A 15,378-nucleotide genomic window follows, 5' to 3' on the forward strand; every position below is an offset into this window, starting at 1 on the left:
GAATCTGCACAGAGAGGATCCAAAGGCCAGTGGTTGAAGCTAAAAAGCCTGCACTGGCGGGCTGAAGGATCTGTGCCACCAGACTGAGGGATCTGCACTGGAGCCAAGAAGTGAGGCTCAGGGTGAAGATCAGAGCTCCCCTGACAGGGACCGCAGCCAATCCCAGCAACAGCGAGGGCCCGAGCTCCTTCTTCTCTGAGAACAGCTGAGTTCACATCAGAAAATCCAGTCTCAGCAAGTTCTGCAAGAAAATCAACAGCCAGTGATCTTTCCTTCCAGGTCTCTTTTTATGCCATTAGCAACAATCCTCAGGTGGTTCTTCCATGCCCAAAACCATGCTGATTCAATTGAGCTGAGTGTTACAAGTTGACCATTAGTTAATCCAACACAGGCTGGAACTCACACTCAACTTTGCTAGTTCTTAGGCCTACACTGCTAATTTTTCTGGTTCTCCATCTTGCTGCCTGCAGATCTTGGGAGTTCTTATCTCTATATTTGAGTGAGCTAATTCCTTATCATCAGCTAGTTCTCCATTTACGCACCCCCACACCCACACTCTTATTAGTTCTCTTTCTCTTGAGAACCCTAAAACACTTAACAAAATTGTATAACATTAATTGACTAGTTTCTCAGTATAACACCAGGCTGTGATTAGGCATGGGAAATGAAGTATGGTTATCTTACTGTTACTAGTTTTGGGGTCCTGGAGCAATTCCTTCCAGTTTCTTGGTGTCCTGAACAGAGAACTGGCTGGATAAGACATGTGGAAAAGACAGTGAAGATTTACATTTGTTGAGGGTGGAAAAGAAATACAGTTTGCAAAAGTTTTTTTAATATGATGAGCTCTCAGTTGTTGATTCTTTGTAATATTTCCTGTGCAATCATAGTTTTGTTCATAGTCTTTGCCTACATCTATGTCTTCAAGGGTTTTACCTATTTTATCTTCCAGCAGATTGTTTCTATTTTAATGATCCATTTCGATTTTAGTTTAGTGCATGGTGAGAGATATGGGTCTAGGTTTAATCTTCAGCATGTGCAAATCTAGTTTTCCTAGCACCATTTATTTAATTAATTTTGTTGGTATATTTTAGGTATACAATGTAATGACATTCATCATTGGAAATTTGTACCTTTCCATAATCTACCTTATTTCTTATTTTTTCCCCATTCCCCTGCCCTCCCTTGAACCCCTCTACCCCTCCCTATTTACAAAGGCTTTGTTTCTATTTTTTCATTTTTCTCATTAATTCCATTCCCTTCTTTCCTTTCCCCAATCCCTCCCACTTCCCCTTCCCCTTTGGACCTTCCTATTTCACAATATGTTATGCCTTTTGATCCTTATTTACACTTTTAGTTTTTCACAGCAGAGAAACTATTTGGTATTTACACATGTGTGTTCTATTTATTTCATTTGAGTGTTGCCTCAATGTGCATTCATTTAGCTATAAATAGCTCTAATTTCTCATTCTTTGTGGCTGAGTAGTACTTCATTTTATTTAAAAAAAACAACACATTTTCTTTATCCAGTCTCCAGTTGATGGGCAATTGGGCTGTTTCCAAGTTTTAGCTATTACATACTGTGCCACTATGAACATGGGCACACATATATTGCTGTGGTATGATTCTTTTATTCCCCAGTAGGGAAATAGCGGGGTCAAATGGGACCTGTAATTCTAGTTCTTTGAGGTATCTCCATGCTGATTTCCACAGTAGTTGCACCAGTCTACACTTCCACCAACAGTGGAGAAGGGTTCCTTTTTTCCCACAGCCCCGCCAGCATTTGTTATTGGTTGATTTCATGATAGCAGCCATTCTTTCTGGGGTTAGGTGGAATCTCAGTGTTTTCATTTGCATCTCTCCAGTGACCAATGATGTTGAACATTTTTCCATATTATTTGCTATTTCTACTTCTTTTTCTGAGAAGTGTTGTTCATTTCAGATGCCCGTGTTTGGATTGGGTCTTTAAATGGGGGAGGCCTGTTTTTTAAAATTCTTTATAGATTTTAGATAGTAGACCTTTGTCTGAGGAACACCTGGTAAAAAGTTTTTCCCTCATTGAGGGTTGTCTCTTCACGCTGTTTGTGGTTTCTCTCCTAGCACCATTTATTAAACAGGCTTTCTTCCAGTGAAGGTATTTGGCCCCTTTGTTAAAGGTAAAGTGGCTGAATGTGTTTAGATTTGTTTCTGCATCTTTTACTCAGTTCCATTGATCTTTGAGTCTGTTTTTTTTTTTTTGCCAGTAGCATGCTATTTTTATCATGGTAGCTTTGTGCAGAGTAAGAGTGGGCCCCTGAGCAGACTCACAGTGCCTTGGAGGATAATGGCAGTGCTCTTTTGCATCTCCAGTTCCTAGATTGCTTCTCCTCCCAGGCAAACAAGGCATTTGGGCTGGTTGTGCTATCAGAAACTCACTTGGCCTGATAACAAATCTAAGATGTCCTATCAAATGCCCCCTTAGTTTTGTGCCAGATGTATATGAAGAATTGAAGATAGCACTTTTTGATTGGTCCCAGGTGCAAGGTTTGGAAACTGTTCTGTGCCTGTGTTCTTGGTCTCTATGATGAGCAGGTCACACCCACTCTTTCAATCCTTTTGCCCCACCCTACTCTATTTCATTATCAAAGTATCTATCAAGGGTGGCCTTGTAGATTACTTAACAGTTTGCTTATATTCTTCTCAATATCCCAAAGGCAACTTAATAAACTACTATGTGTATTGTATAGAAAGGAGATAGAAAAATATAATGAAATATTTAAGGCACCAAGTTCTAGTGAAAGGGAATTTTTAGACCTATGGGTATATTTCTAAAAAAGAATAACTAAATTGGACAACTATGAGTTAACTGTTATTAAGCAAGTATGGGTTAACTATGCTCTTTGTAGAATATACCTGAGTAGTCATGACAACTTCTGTAATTTCTCACCATAGAGTGTAACAAACTCAGACAGTCCTGCTAAGCGCCCCCCCCCCCCCCCCCCCGTGTAAATTCTGCTTCTCTGCTTGCTATATTCCCAGGGAAATTCCAATGAAATTAAGCCTCATAGATGTAAAAAATGTGCTTCTGCTTCTGTACCTCCTGCTTGCAACCCTATAAAACTGCTGGCCCGCTGATATTCTGGACCCGACTTCTTTGGGAGCGATCCCAGTCAGGTCTGTGGACATAATAAAAGAATTGTATGTTGCCTCCTGCCTTCCTGGGTGTCTTCCATTCCCGGACTCAGTTTGCTACAACATTAGTACAGGGAAAATTTATAGAGAATTTCTTAGGGTAAGTCCTCAGAATTAGGCAGTGTACATGTATTATCAAATATATAGATTTTAACAACAATCTGTAGTGATGATTGACAAATGTTTGCTTTGACTTGAATGTATTTGGTAAAATTCAGATGTTATTTCTATTGTTTGAGCTTTTGTTTTCATCACAGTTCCATTTTAGATTATGGAGAATAGGGATTAGGCCCCTATTCTGTGTTGAGTGCTGAGAAGTTAATCATATATACTGGGAAAAAAGATTTCATAACTACACCAAAAGGGAATCCTATGCTGAATAAATACTGCTTAAATAAGAGAGGAGAGACTCATGAATATGAGCACTCAATTTCTTTCTTTTTTTAAAGAGGGTGTAATTGTAAGCATTATAGGATTTCCTTTTTTATAAAACCTTTGTAGGAAAAAAGAAAGATTGTTTGGATACTTTTAGCATTCAAAGCTGGTTAATTACCACACATTCTTTCCATTGTGATTGTGTAGCAATGCTGAGGTCTGGAAGACTGCAACTCATTTCAAAGCTATTTTTAATTTCTTCCTTCATCATCTCTTACCAGAACTCTTTCCATATTTGATATTGGTTTATATAGTAAGAATTTCTTGGGTCTTAGAAATAGATATAAATAATAAATATACTGATTATATAACATTATAATATAATTATTAACTATATAATAAATATAAATATATTTATTTATTTCTGTTCATTTCCCTCGTGTGTGTGTGTGTGTGTGTGTGTGTGCGCGCGCGCGCAGGGGATTGAACCCTGGGCCTTCACATCGAGCTACATCCCCAGCCCTTTTTATTTTTTATTTGGAGATAGGGTCTTATTAGTTGTTAAGTTGCCCAGCATGGGCTTGAATGTGGGATTTTTCTGCTTCAGTCTGCCAAAGTGCTGGGATTACAAGCATGCACCACCATGTCCTGGCTTATATAGTCATTTTTTAAGCAGTCATTTCTGTTGCAATTCATTTGCTTTGATGTGGTGTCAATAATTAAAAGAAAATAGATATTGTACCTCAAAATTATCATAGAAAATAGTTAACCCTAACCAAGAAAGGTATGCCATGTTTTTGAGAACTTCTTTATGTGTAATGACTTGGTGGACTTTGATTATTCTCTAGAAGAAAAGCAATGACAGTAATTGTACAGTACCTTATATGAGTGAAACCATACAATATTTGTCCTGTTGTGTCTGTTTTATTTCACTTACCGTAATATCTTATTGTTTATCCATATGATCGCATGTATCAGAATTTCATTCCTTTTTAAGGCTGAATTGTATAACATTGTATATGTACACACATTTTGTTTATCCTTTCACTTTTAGATGGTCAGGTTGCTTCTGCTTTATGACTGTTGTGAGTAATACTGCCATGGATATTTAAGCTTTTAAAAGATATTTATCTTTTAAAACTTTTTCCCTGGTAGAACAAGTCAAGGGTTGTTACTTTGCATAGGGGACCCAGTTATTCAAAAGATTATTTTATCCACATAAAAATACCTGTTTGAATCTCTGCTTTTCAGTTCTTTTGTTATATACTCACTAGTGGAATTACAGTATCATGTTACTTCTGTGTGATCATTCTACTTTTCTAGGAGATGGTGTTTCTGTGTTTAATATTTTAAGGAACCACTATACTATTCTCACAGTATTTTAGTCTGTTTTCTTTCTTTCTTGTTTCAGGTGATGAACTTGATCATTTTAGATGATTAGCTACCAGGAAAGAGCTCCCAGTATTAGTAGCAGCCAAACAAACTTCAGCCTACTGGCTTCTTCCCTCTTTCCACAAGAGCCATTATTTTTGTTAATGTATTGGCCCGAAAATTATTGTTTCTCATAAAGTAGTCCACAAACTGCTGTTACAAAAAAATAACTTGTTATAGATGCAGATTTCCAAATGTCATCCCATATATTGATATAGTCTCTCAAGGTGAAGGTGATAATTTTTTTTTTTTTTAAACCGAAGAGTTTAATTTGGTGAAGGTTTTTTTTTCCTTTTATGGTTTGTGCTTTTTGTGTTGTAAGAAATCTTGGCCTAAGTTTTTATAGTGTTATGTTTTAGTTTTAAACTTACCTGTTTTAACTTTTTTTCACTGATAGAATAAGTCAAGAGTCATTACTTTGCATGTGGGACCGAGTTATTCTTAAGATTATTTTATCCTCATGGTATTATCTTGGAAGGTTTATGGAATATTTATATGTCTATTTCTAGAGCCTGTTCTTAGCAAATACACTATCCTGATTACTCTAGCTTTATAATAAGATTAGTAATTATGTAGTATGAGTCTTTTTTTTGATGTTATTATAATTTATATTGTTTAATTTTCAGTTGTTAGCCTCTAGAATGTGTGGCCCTCTGTATTCATGGGTTCTGTGTTCAGCAATTGAGCTTTATTGAGAACATTTAAAAAAAATTGTCTTTACTGAATATGATCCTTTGATCATAGACTAGTTGTCATTATTTCCTAAATAATACAACTATTACATAACATTTATATTGTATTAGGTATTATAAATAATCTAGAAATGTTTAAACTATGCAGGAGAATATGTGTAGATTATATAAAAGTGCTAAGTAATTTTATAAAAGAGACTTTAGTTCCATGGATTTTTGTATCCTTCCCCCTCCCTTTCCCTGTCTCTCTGTCTCTCTGTCTCTGTCTGTCTGTCTGTCTGCCTCAGCTGGATTGTGGGTGATTGCCTCCCAAAAGCAAGAGGTTATGGAGGAGATCTTATCTGCAGAAGAGAAGGAGAAAAAGGTGGAAGAATCCCTCACTTAAAATGAGATTTGGGAGATGTGTAAAAATGTGGGAAGCATTGCAAAATTTTATAAGAAAGCACCACTCGAATAAGGCTATAGCAGTGATGAACGATAGTGCATGTGACATTTCTGCAAAATCCTCAGAAGGAAGCAAAAGCAAGCAAGTATCATTGGATAGGCTCCTTGTTAAAGTTGAACAAAAAGAAAAAGATTCCATTGAGCCAATAGATAGTAGTGATTGTGTTAGTGAAAGTCATCCTACACAATAACCATCTCTTCTCCTTCACACCAGCCATGAAGGTTTTCAAAGGTAAGTGCAAGTTAATTTATTTTTCTTTACATTTTGTATTTTCTTTATTGTTTTGTATTACATTATTGTAATCATTCTATATGAACATTTTTGGGTTGTGGAATGAATCGTCTTGGTTTCCATTATTTCTCATGGGGAAATTCGCTTTGATACACAATTGCTTTGGATTACAAGTATGTTTCTGGAATGAATTATGCTCACAAACTAAGGTTTTACTGTATACCTTTTTAAGAGGTATCTGGTTGAAGACTTTTTCTTCAGTATTTTGTTCGCCACAAATTTTGGCAGAAATTTGTTTTGGGTTTTCAAATTTTTTCTGCCTTTATTGGGTTGATTAATATATTAATAGTTGATCATAAAATTTTTCTTCACTAGAGTGAATTATATTGTTTTACTTTTGAATGTTCAATCTATCTTGCATTCCAGAGATAAAAGTTGCTTGTCACAATATATTATCCTCTATCTGTATTTCTGGGTTTGATTTATAAAAATTTTTTTCTGAGTATTTGAAAATATGTTGGTATGTGATATTTTGTATTGTAATATGTTTGTTTTGTTTTAATATTAGTAAAATACCAAGTACTAGTTCACTTTTCTATTTTCTAAAAACAGTTCTTGAATATCCCTTAGAATTCCCAGGTAATCTGTTTCTGTATTTTTCTTGTGAAAGATAATTACAAAATTAACTTCACTAGATGTATATCGAATCACCTTATTTTTTAAGAGAGACCTTTGGAAGATTTTGTCCATTTCATGAAGGTGTTTGAAATTATTGGTGAAATGTTCCCTTATCCTTTTAATATCTGTATAATTTTAGAAATATTGTAATAATAAAACCTTCACATTTCTAATAACAGTAATTCATTTCAATTGACTTATCATTTTGTGTAGAGGTTTATTAATTGCATCCTTCTTTGGAAAGAACCATCTTTCATTCTCAATTTTTTTTGGCTTTTAGTTTCCTGCTTTATTGATAATATGCTTTTCATTATTTTCTTTCTGGGTGCTTTGAGTTCGGTGTGCTTTACTCTTCCAGATTTCTTGAGAGATTTTAGAGCACTTATTCAGTCTTTTATTGATTTCTAAATATAAATATTTAATGCTTATAAACTTTCTACAAAGCATACTCACTGAAACCTATGTTTTAATATATTGTATTTTCAGTTTTATTTACTTCAGAATATCTTCTAATTTCCCTTATAATTTATGAGTTTTTTAAGAGGCGTGTTATTCTTTTTTTTTTGTTACCGGGGATGGAACTCGGGTCTTTTAGCTTGCGCAGCAGGCAGAGAAACCACTGAGCTGAATCCCCGGCCCTTCATTTTTAAATTATTTGAAGATTTTACAGATATTTTCTTTTGATTTTTAATTTCTGCTGTGATTTTGTATGACCTTAGTTTTTTAAGTTAAATTGAGACTTTGTTTTATGGTTCATAATATCATCTTTTTTTAATCTTTCATGTGTACTTGAAAACAATACCTAACCTGCTCATGTTGCATAATCTTTTTTTCCCAGAAATGTCAATTATGTCACATTGGTTAATAATATTGTTCAAATCTTTTGTATACATATTGATTTTCTTTCTACTTATTTTATCAATTACTTAAGAGAAAAATTTGAAACACTATAGCTATGTTTGTTAATTTGTGTATCTTGTCAGTTTTAAGACTCATTGTTTCATGTATTTTTGAACCTCTTTATAGAAGCATACATGTTTGGAGAATATGATGTCTATTTGATGGATTAACCTTACTATCAATATGAAATCTCTATCCAGTAATATTGTTTGATCTGCCATCTAATTTATCTGATATTAATATAGGCACTTTAACTTAATTTGATTAGTTATAGCCTGTCTTAACTGTTCTATTTTTTTTTGTCTTCATAGTAAAAGTGGAGAGTTTTGTGTATATGGTATGTCATTGAGAATCATTTAGTCTGGAATACTTGGTTTTAATTTAGTTGCTTAGATCATTTAAATTTAGTGTGATTATCATCAATTTTGATTGAAATGTCTAACTTTTTGGTTGTAAGTAAATATAATTATCATTATGGCTGGATTTAAATACAGTAAAAATCATTTCCTTTTTCCTCCCCTTATTTTATTCTGCTGTTTTGCTTTTTCCTGACTTAATACTGGGTTTGCATTTTTTTTCTGCCCATTGTGGGCTTGCTAGGACTATGTCTTTGCTAATTAAGTATTTAACTAATTACATTAGGGTATAAAGCATACACCTTTAACTTATTCAACTACTTATAATATTCCATTTTATGTATAAGAACTTTAAAATTGCTCCATTTTATTGCTCATTTGTCATACTAATATGTAGCATACTTGTACGTTCTCTAAATTCTGTGTTGTACAAAGCCAGCAATGCATGTGCTCATTTTTGCCTTTTATAATGTTTTAAATTTTTATGTTTACCTATGTAGTTTCCATTTCTAGAACTCCTAATTACTTTTGTTCAGATCAGGATTTCAGTCTCTTTTCATTTTTCTTCTCTCTAAAGACATTTCTAGAATTTTTTTTTTAGTGCAGATCTAGTGGCAGATAATTATCTCACCTTTCGTTTTTCTGTCTGAAAAAAAATCTTTATGTCCCCTCAAGTTTTTAAAGATACTTGCTTTGGAAAAAGAAAATTCTACCTTGCCAGAATTTTTTTTCCCTGTTTAAATTCTTTAATGATACTTCTTCATTATTTTTTGGTCTGTATGATTCTGAGAAGTATTCTGCTTTTCTTATTTTAAATCTGTCCTATGAAATGTGTCCTTTGGCTTGTTTAAGAATGTTCTCTTTTGTTTCCTGCCATTAGAGTATAATGTACATTGACACCATTTCTTTATGTTTATTCTGCTTGTCTATTGTTTTTCTTCTTGGATTTCTGGGTTTATAGTTTATATGAATTTAAACAATTTTCAGTCATGTTTCTTAAAATATTTTGTTCTGTATCCCTTCTGGGAGGGTCTCCCATCACACATATTTTAGGCCACTTGAAATTAGCCCATTTTTTCTCATTGTTTCCTTTTTGAAGTTTAAAATTTTTTTTATAGTCACCATTGCTAGTTTTTAACTTTATGATTCTCTGCAATGTATAATTATCTTTTAATTCCATTCTTTGTATTTTTTTGTGTGTGTACTGGGGATTGAACACGGGTCTTTGCATTTTTAATTTCAGAAGTTCTCCTTTGTAAGTTCAATTTTATTCACTTTCATATCTATGTCCTCTCATCATTTTTCTTAAAGATATACAGCATATTTATAGTAGCTGTTTTCATATATATTTGTATTGTCTCCATCATCTCTCCCCTTTTCGTGTATTTCTGCACAAAATTTTCATTATGCATCATTTTTTTTATGATTCCTTATATGCTGTTAATTTTTTTTTTTTGGTACCAGGGATCAAACTTGGGACCTTGAGCTTGTGAGGCAGGCGGCGGAACCACTGAGCTAAATCCCCGGCCCCTATATGTTGTTAATTTGTGGATGACAGTTTGAATTATATTGAATTACATTGTCAATTGCTGAATTTTGTTGTATTTCAAATAGTGGTGTATTTTGTCCTGATTCTTCATTATATTACTTGAAATCAGTTGGATTATTTTGAGGATTACTTTTAAGATTTGTTAATGGTAGTCCAGAGCATCCTTCTGTTTGGTTCTAATAGAGCCCCAGTACTAAGGAAATACCCTGCTGATGGTTCACCTGAGTGCTCATGTACATATTACAAGGCTGATTGACTCTCACTAGTAGGATTGCAAAGTGCTGCAGCTGTGTGTGAGCCCCAGATATTGTTGTATTTACTTTTTTTTGTATTGAGGATCTAATCCTGGGCCTTTGCATTCACGTACATTCCCCTGTCCTCCTTTTAAAAACTTTGTGACAGAGTCTTGCAAAGTTGCTAAGTTGCTCAGGCTGGGTTCAAATTGGCATCTTCCTGCCTCAGCTTTCCAGAATGCTAGGATTACAGGTATGTGCCACCACCCAGCTATACTTGCTTTTGTTTTTCCCCATCATTGAGTAACAGTCTTGGTTGTGAATAGGTTTATATTTAGTCCAGTACTTGAAGACATTGCTGTCTTTGAGCTTTTACTGTTAAATTCTTGGCTTTGCAAATTCTAATTGCCTTGTAAACTCTAATTCCTGAACCCAGTGAGAGCCCAGCTTTTCTGCTGGCCTAGAAAATGAGCCTAGTTTGTAAGTGTGGCAATTATAGTGCTTACCTTGTTTCTTTCTTTCAACAGTTAAAATTCTATGTTGTTATCCAGTATTTCAAAGTAATTGCTTCATATATTTTGTTCTATTTTCTAGTTATTTTAGTTGGAGATTTATCTGGCCCTGTGTTAAACTTTTGGTTGGAAGCAGAATGATATCTATATATTGTGGTTTAAATTTTCGTCTAACATTTACCTCTAATGCTTTTAACTTTGAAATAACCATCATGTGGAAGAGAGTAGCTATCTGCCAGTTAAGCTACTAGTGATATGTAGGAAATGTGTATTTAAAATTTTTCATTTACTGTGTTCATCTTTTATTCTTTGTGCTTTATATAGTATCTATGTTACATCTGTCTATTTAGAAAACACAGTTACTTTACCATAATATGAAGGATTTTGGTGTGCAAATTTTATGCTGTTTGGTTATTACAAATGCTCTGTAGTTACAGGGTTTCCCTCCTGTTTTTATTAAATGAGTTGTCTTTCTTAGAGTTGTGTTTGTTCTGACTGGGTGACAGTTTTCAGGCTTTCCATCCTTAACATTGTTATCTTTTTACTGTGTTGGAAATATAGTTTATAAGATAGCTTCAGTCACACTTGGATGATTATGTCTTAATCTTTTAGGATTCATGCATGTGGGAACAAATATCACAAGTAACATCATTTCTAAAGGATGAAGACTAAAATTGTTTCTTTGAAAACATGTATTTTTCCATCCTTTCTCTATTTCTTCTGGAATTTATTTCTGACAAAGCTCTGCTTGTCAGAGTAGAACCAAGGTGCCACTGTATTACACAGGCTGTGGCTTAAAAATGTTTTTTTCTTTTTCCTCATTCAAAAGAATAGGTAGACTTTTCATGATGCTAAGGGTCAAGATAAACTTTCTATTTTCTGTTAATATACTTAGTCTGTGGTGTTTCTACAATTCTTAAGACATTGCATGTTAGCCTAGGCAATGCTGAGTGGTAGAGTATGCTTGGCTCTAGTCTCATTTGGCTTTCTTTTCGGCTCTTGTTACTTACTAATTGTAGCGGGCCTAGTTTGTAGTGTTCCTCAGCAGGTACCTCCCAGCCATTATTTGCCATCTATTTCCTTCCTTACAGTTTTGCCTGTTTGCCGAACAATATTCCTCTATATCAGTGATGGCAAACCTTTTAGAGAGCAAGTGCCCAAACTGCAACCCCAAACCCACTTATTTTTCACAAAATGCCAACACTGCATTTAAACCTGAACACTACAATTTAGTTTACAAAAAGTAACTCTAAACACTAACATCTTTGTCTTTTCTTCTTCTTTTTTTTTTTTCCCATGGAAAAAACCCTCTTGTTTATTTGATTAAACAAAAATAAAATAAGCTGCATAGGAACAGTTTTAAAGTCCAAAGAGACACCAACTTTGTTTTAAGGCTGTAGTAGCTGATACAGCATCTCCTTGCTACCTTCTCCAGCCTTCTCTGTGGACCACAGCGATACATTCAGAAGCCTGTTATCTAACACAGGAGTTTTTGAACACTTTTCCATTGGTACTTCACCTGCTCATTGTCTGTCATGCCTGCGCCCTATACTATTAACATTTAAGATTTAAAAGCAATAACAAGAAGGGAAATACATAACTCAAACAAACAAAAACCTACTTTTGCCTATAGGTCTGAAGTAAAATCTGCTTCCCCACCCATCCACTGAAATGATGGCATGGGATGCACACTACCAAGGCAGTGCCCATGTAAAACGACTAACATCTTTGTCTTAAGAAAAACACAATAACAGAGCTTTCAATGATGCAAACAGCTTTTTATTGAGAGGTAAAGGCTTACATTTGGGATGTTTTTGCATAATTAATATGATTTTCGCTATTGTTTGCATACTGCTAATTTGTCAAACCTTGGGTTATATTTCATTGGTTTGAAAGCAGCCCTGCACTTGGGTCATCTGTTAGTCTGTTTCTTGTGTTAGATATGATATAACTCAAAGCTGAAAATAGCTGCTCAAAGCATAAGATGATCCAAACAAAATAAGAACAGCAATCCCAAGTGCTTTCATTGACTTAAAATTATTTGTCAGAGAATTGTACACTTTAGCCAGTATCACTCAGGCAGCATATTTCTTTATGTACTGACTATCCTGAGCATCGCTGGGCAGGAGTCATGTCAACAGGTCAACGCTTGTATTAAACAAATATGATAAAATTGTCATTTTTATATTTTTTATATTTCTATTTTATATTCTATTATCTTATAAAATTAATGAAAAAATATATGCAGTTTTTGGTCATCTTGTATTTAAATAATTGGACTGGTAAATAATTAAGGATTTCATTTTCAGCACTACCAACTGTGCTGTGTTTTGTCTTCCCATTATACTCTTGTCTTCTCTATTTTTTAAATGTTGAATGCAGATCATAGAATTTATTTTTCCAGATAAAGCTTTCTTGAAATTCCAATAGCTTCATTTCCAGATTTCCAAAATAATCAGTATAAGCAGGACTGATCAGGTTCTTCATATTTGGCTTTATCTGGAGAAGTAAGAAAACACAGGCTTGCCTCTGTCTTTGGAACTGTAAAAATCTGTTACTAAAATTCTCCTTTGCAGCTGCTACACTTGTATACTTTCACTGCATAGGCTACATAACACTTTTCCATTGTGTTCACTCACTCCAACTGACTCTTTCCAAGTCTTTTGGAATGATCTTCCATTATTTGTTTTCAGTTTTGCTTTTATTTACTATAGTTATTTTTTCATGTTCAAGACTTGGAGTCTACATAGACACACACACCCACAAGCACAGAAAATAAAGCGTTCAATACAAATCTATTGCTATATCAAAAAATAGCTAACACTATTAGTTAATGCTAAAGAATAGGATATTCCCTGCATCAACAGTCCAAGGCAGAGATTCTAAGGCAGGGTTACCCTTGAATTTGTTGATCACCAGTGCAAAGGGGCAATTTTCCACTGACCATCAGCCTTTGGCCTCCTTCAAAAAAAGGCATCTGAGTGCGTTTCCTACCTTCTGCTAAAGTCACAGCCAGTCCAGGTGTATATACATATCTCCTTGGTCTTATTTTCATGAATTCTCCTCAGCCAACTGTATATGATGCTGCAGATTCAGATGGGTCAGGGGGCAGCACAACAGCAAAAGAACCTTGATCTCCTAATTAGAACATCTTTTGCTAAATCTTATATATATATATTGTTTCAATTTTTAACAAGAAAACTGAAAGCTAAAATCTTGTGTTAAAAATGAATGTATTAAAACAGCTGGTACAAACAAGTATGTATTTATCCTTGGTTGCACACTGACCAGCCATGGGAAAGGTGAGCCGAGTTGTGGCTAGTGAGCTGTGGCTCATGACATCATCACCTGGTGCCACTGCTCCTTTCCGAGCATGCCCATGGCTCCCCATGGGTCGTGTTATCCTATGCTCAGATGCTGGGGCTATGCTGGGGCAACTTGGCTCATGTGCCAACAGCAAGGGCTCTGTGCCATATATTAACTACCCCTGCTCTGTATTTGTTCCTTCCTCTTTTGAAACTTACCCAAAAATGTTTAGAATGTTTCACTAGTGTATTATTTGATAAATTAAGAGAGCTTAATGTCCCTATTAGTGATGCTTATACTGATAACAGGATGTTAACGATGCTTATACTGGTAACAGAAATTCTGAACTTCTATATCACCAATATTGTAATTGTGATGGTTAACTGATTGTGTAAGAAATTCAACTTGCATAAGAAACATCAGACTAAATTGGCTCATGATATTTCTGGGTGTGGAAGTCCTACCCTGGACTGTTGCCAGAATGGTATAAAAGAGAAATGAAGAAAGAAGGCTTGCTTCTGTTTCTCCGGAGGCAATCCAGTCATTACCTTCACCTGGGACATCATCTTTTGGCTTGCAGCACAGACTCTTCAGCTTCTAACACAGACCCTTCAGCTTTCAGATACAGATTTGCATGGGGCACTGCAGTGGGCTCCAGGCCTTTGGGTCCTTTGGATCTGTAGTGCACAGACAGCCCCTTTGCACTCTTCACACCTGACTCTGTGGGCAGCCACTGTAAGCCAATCTTGTAAATTCTTATATATATCTGTATATGTAGCATTAAATCTGTTTTTCTGGTGAGCATTGACTGATACAAGTAATGTCAAGCATTTTGAATAAGATTTTATTTTGAGAGTCAAAATTTTAAGCTTTGTCTAGACGTTTTCTATGAGGAAAAGAAATGTCCTCTTAAGAGAATTAAGTAGTCTCTAAAAGCTGTAAGGTTTTCTGAAACTTAGGTCAGTGTAGGTACTGATTTTTTTGTAGGTCACCATCAGGTAGTTTTTTGTTTTTTTTTAAAATTAAATTCTTTTATTGGTACATTGTAGGTATACAACACAATTACATTTCTCATTGGGAATTGTACCTTTACATAATGCATCTTGGTTCTTATTTTTTCCCCATTCCTAGCCCTCCCTTCACCCCCTCCATCCTTCCTTATTTACAAAGACTTTATTTCCATTTTTTCCATTTCTCATCATTTTTGCTTTCCCTTCTTTCCTTTCCCCTGCCCCTCCCACTACCCCTGCCCCTTTGGACCTTTTCGTCCTATTTTGCATTATTGATTATTCATTTTAAACATTGGTACATTTTAGGTATACAATATAATGACATTCATCATTGGAAATTTGCACCTTTACATAGTCTCTCTTGGATCTTATTTTTCACCCTTGCCCAGCCCTCCCTTCAACCCTCCATTCCTCCCTATTTACAAAGATTTTGTTCCTATTTTTCCATTTTCTCATATTAATCCCATTCCCTTCTATCCTTTCCCCTAGCCC

General features: G+C 34.9%; 1 protein-coding gene across 15 annotated transcripts in view; it reads left to right on the forward strand.

The window, feature by feature from the left end:
• Ccdc91 (coiled-coil domain containing 91) overlaps positions 1-15,378 on the forward strand; it is a 401,979-nt gene that overhangs the window by 13,883 nt on the left and 372,718 nt on the right. For 2 of the 15 annotated variants that reach the window (XM_087200272.1, XM_087200276.1), the window contains exon 3: positions 5,954-6,342. The exons of the other annotated variants lie outside the window; for them this stretch is intronic. The gene's annotated coding sequence lies outside the window, so the exon portion shown is untranslated. The remainder of the gene's footprint in view (positions 1-5,953; positions 6,343-15,378) is intronic. 15 annotated transcript variants of the gene reach the window in all.

Source organism: Heterocephalus glaber, unplaced genomic scaffold (assembly GCF_053883595.1).
Source record: "Heterocephalus glaber isolate CG9 unplaced genomic scaffold, H.glaber_assembly_v1.0 deba00001733, whole genome shotgun sequence".
NCBI lineage: Eukaryota > Metazoa > Chordata > Mammalia > Rodentia > Bathyergidae > Heterocephalus > Heterocephalus glaber.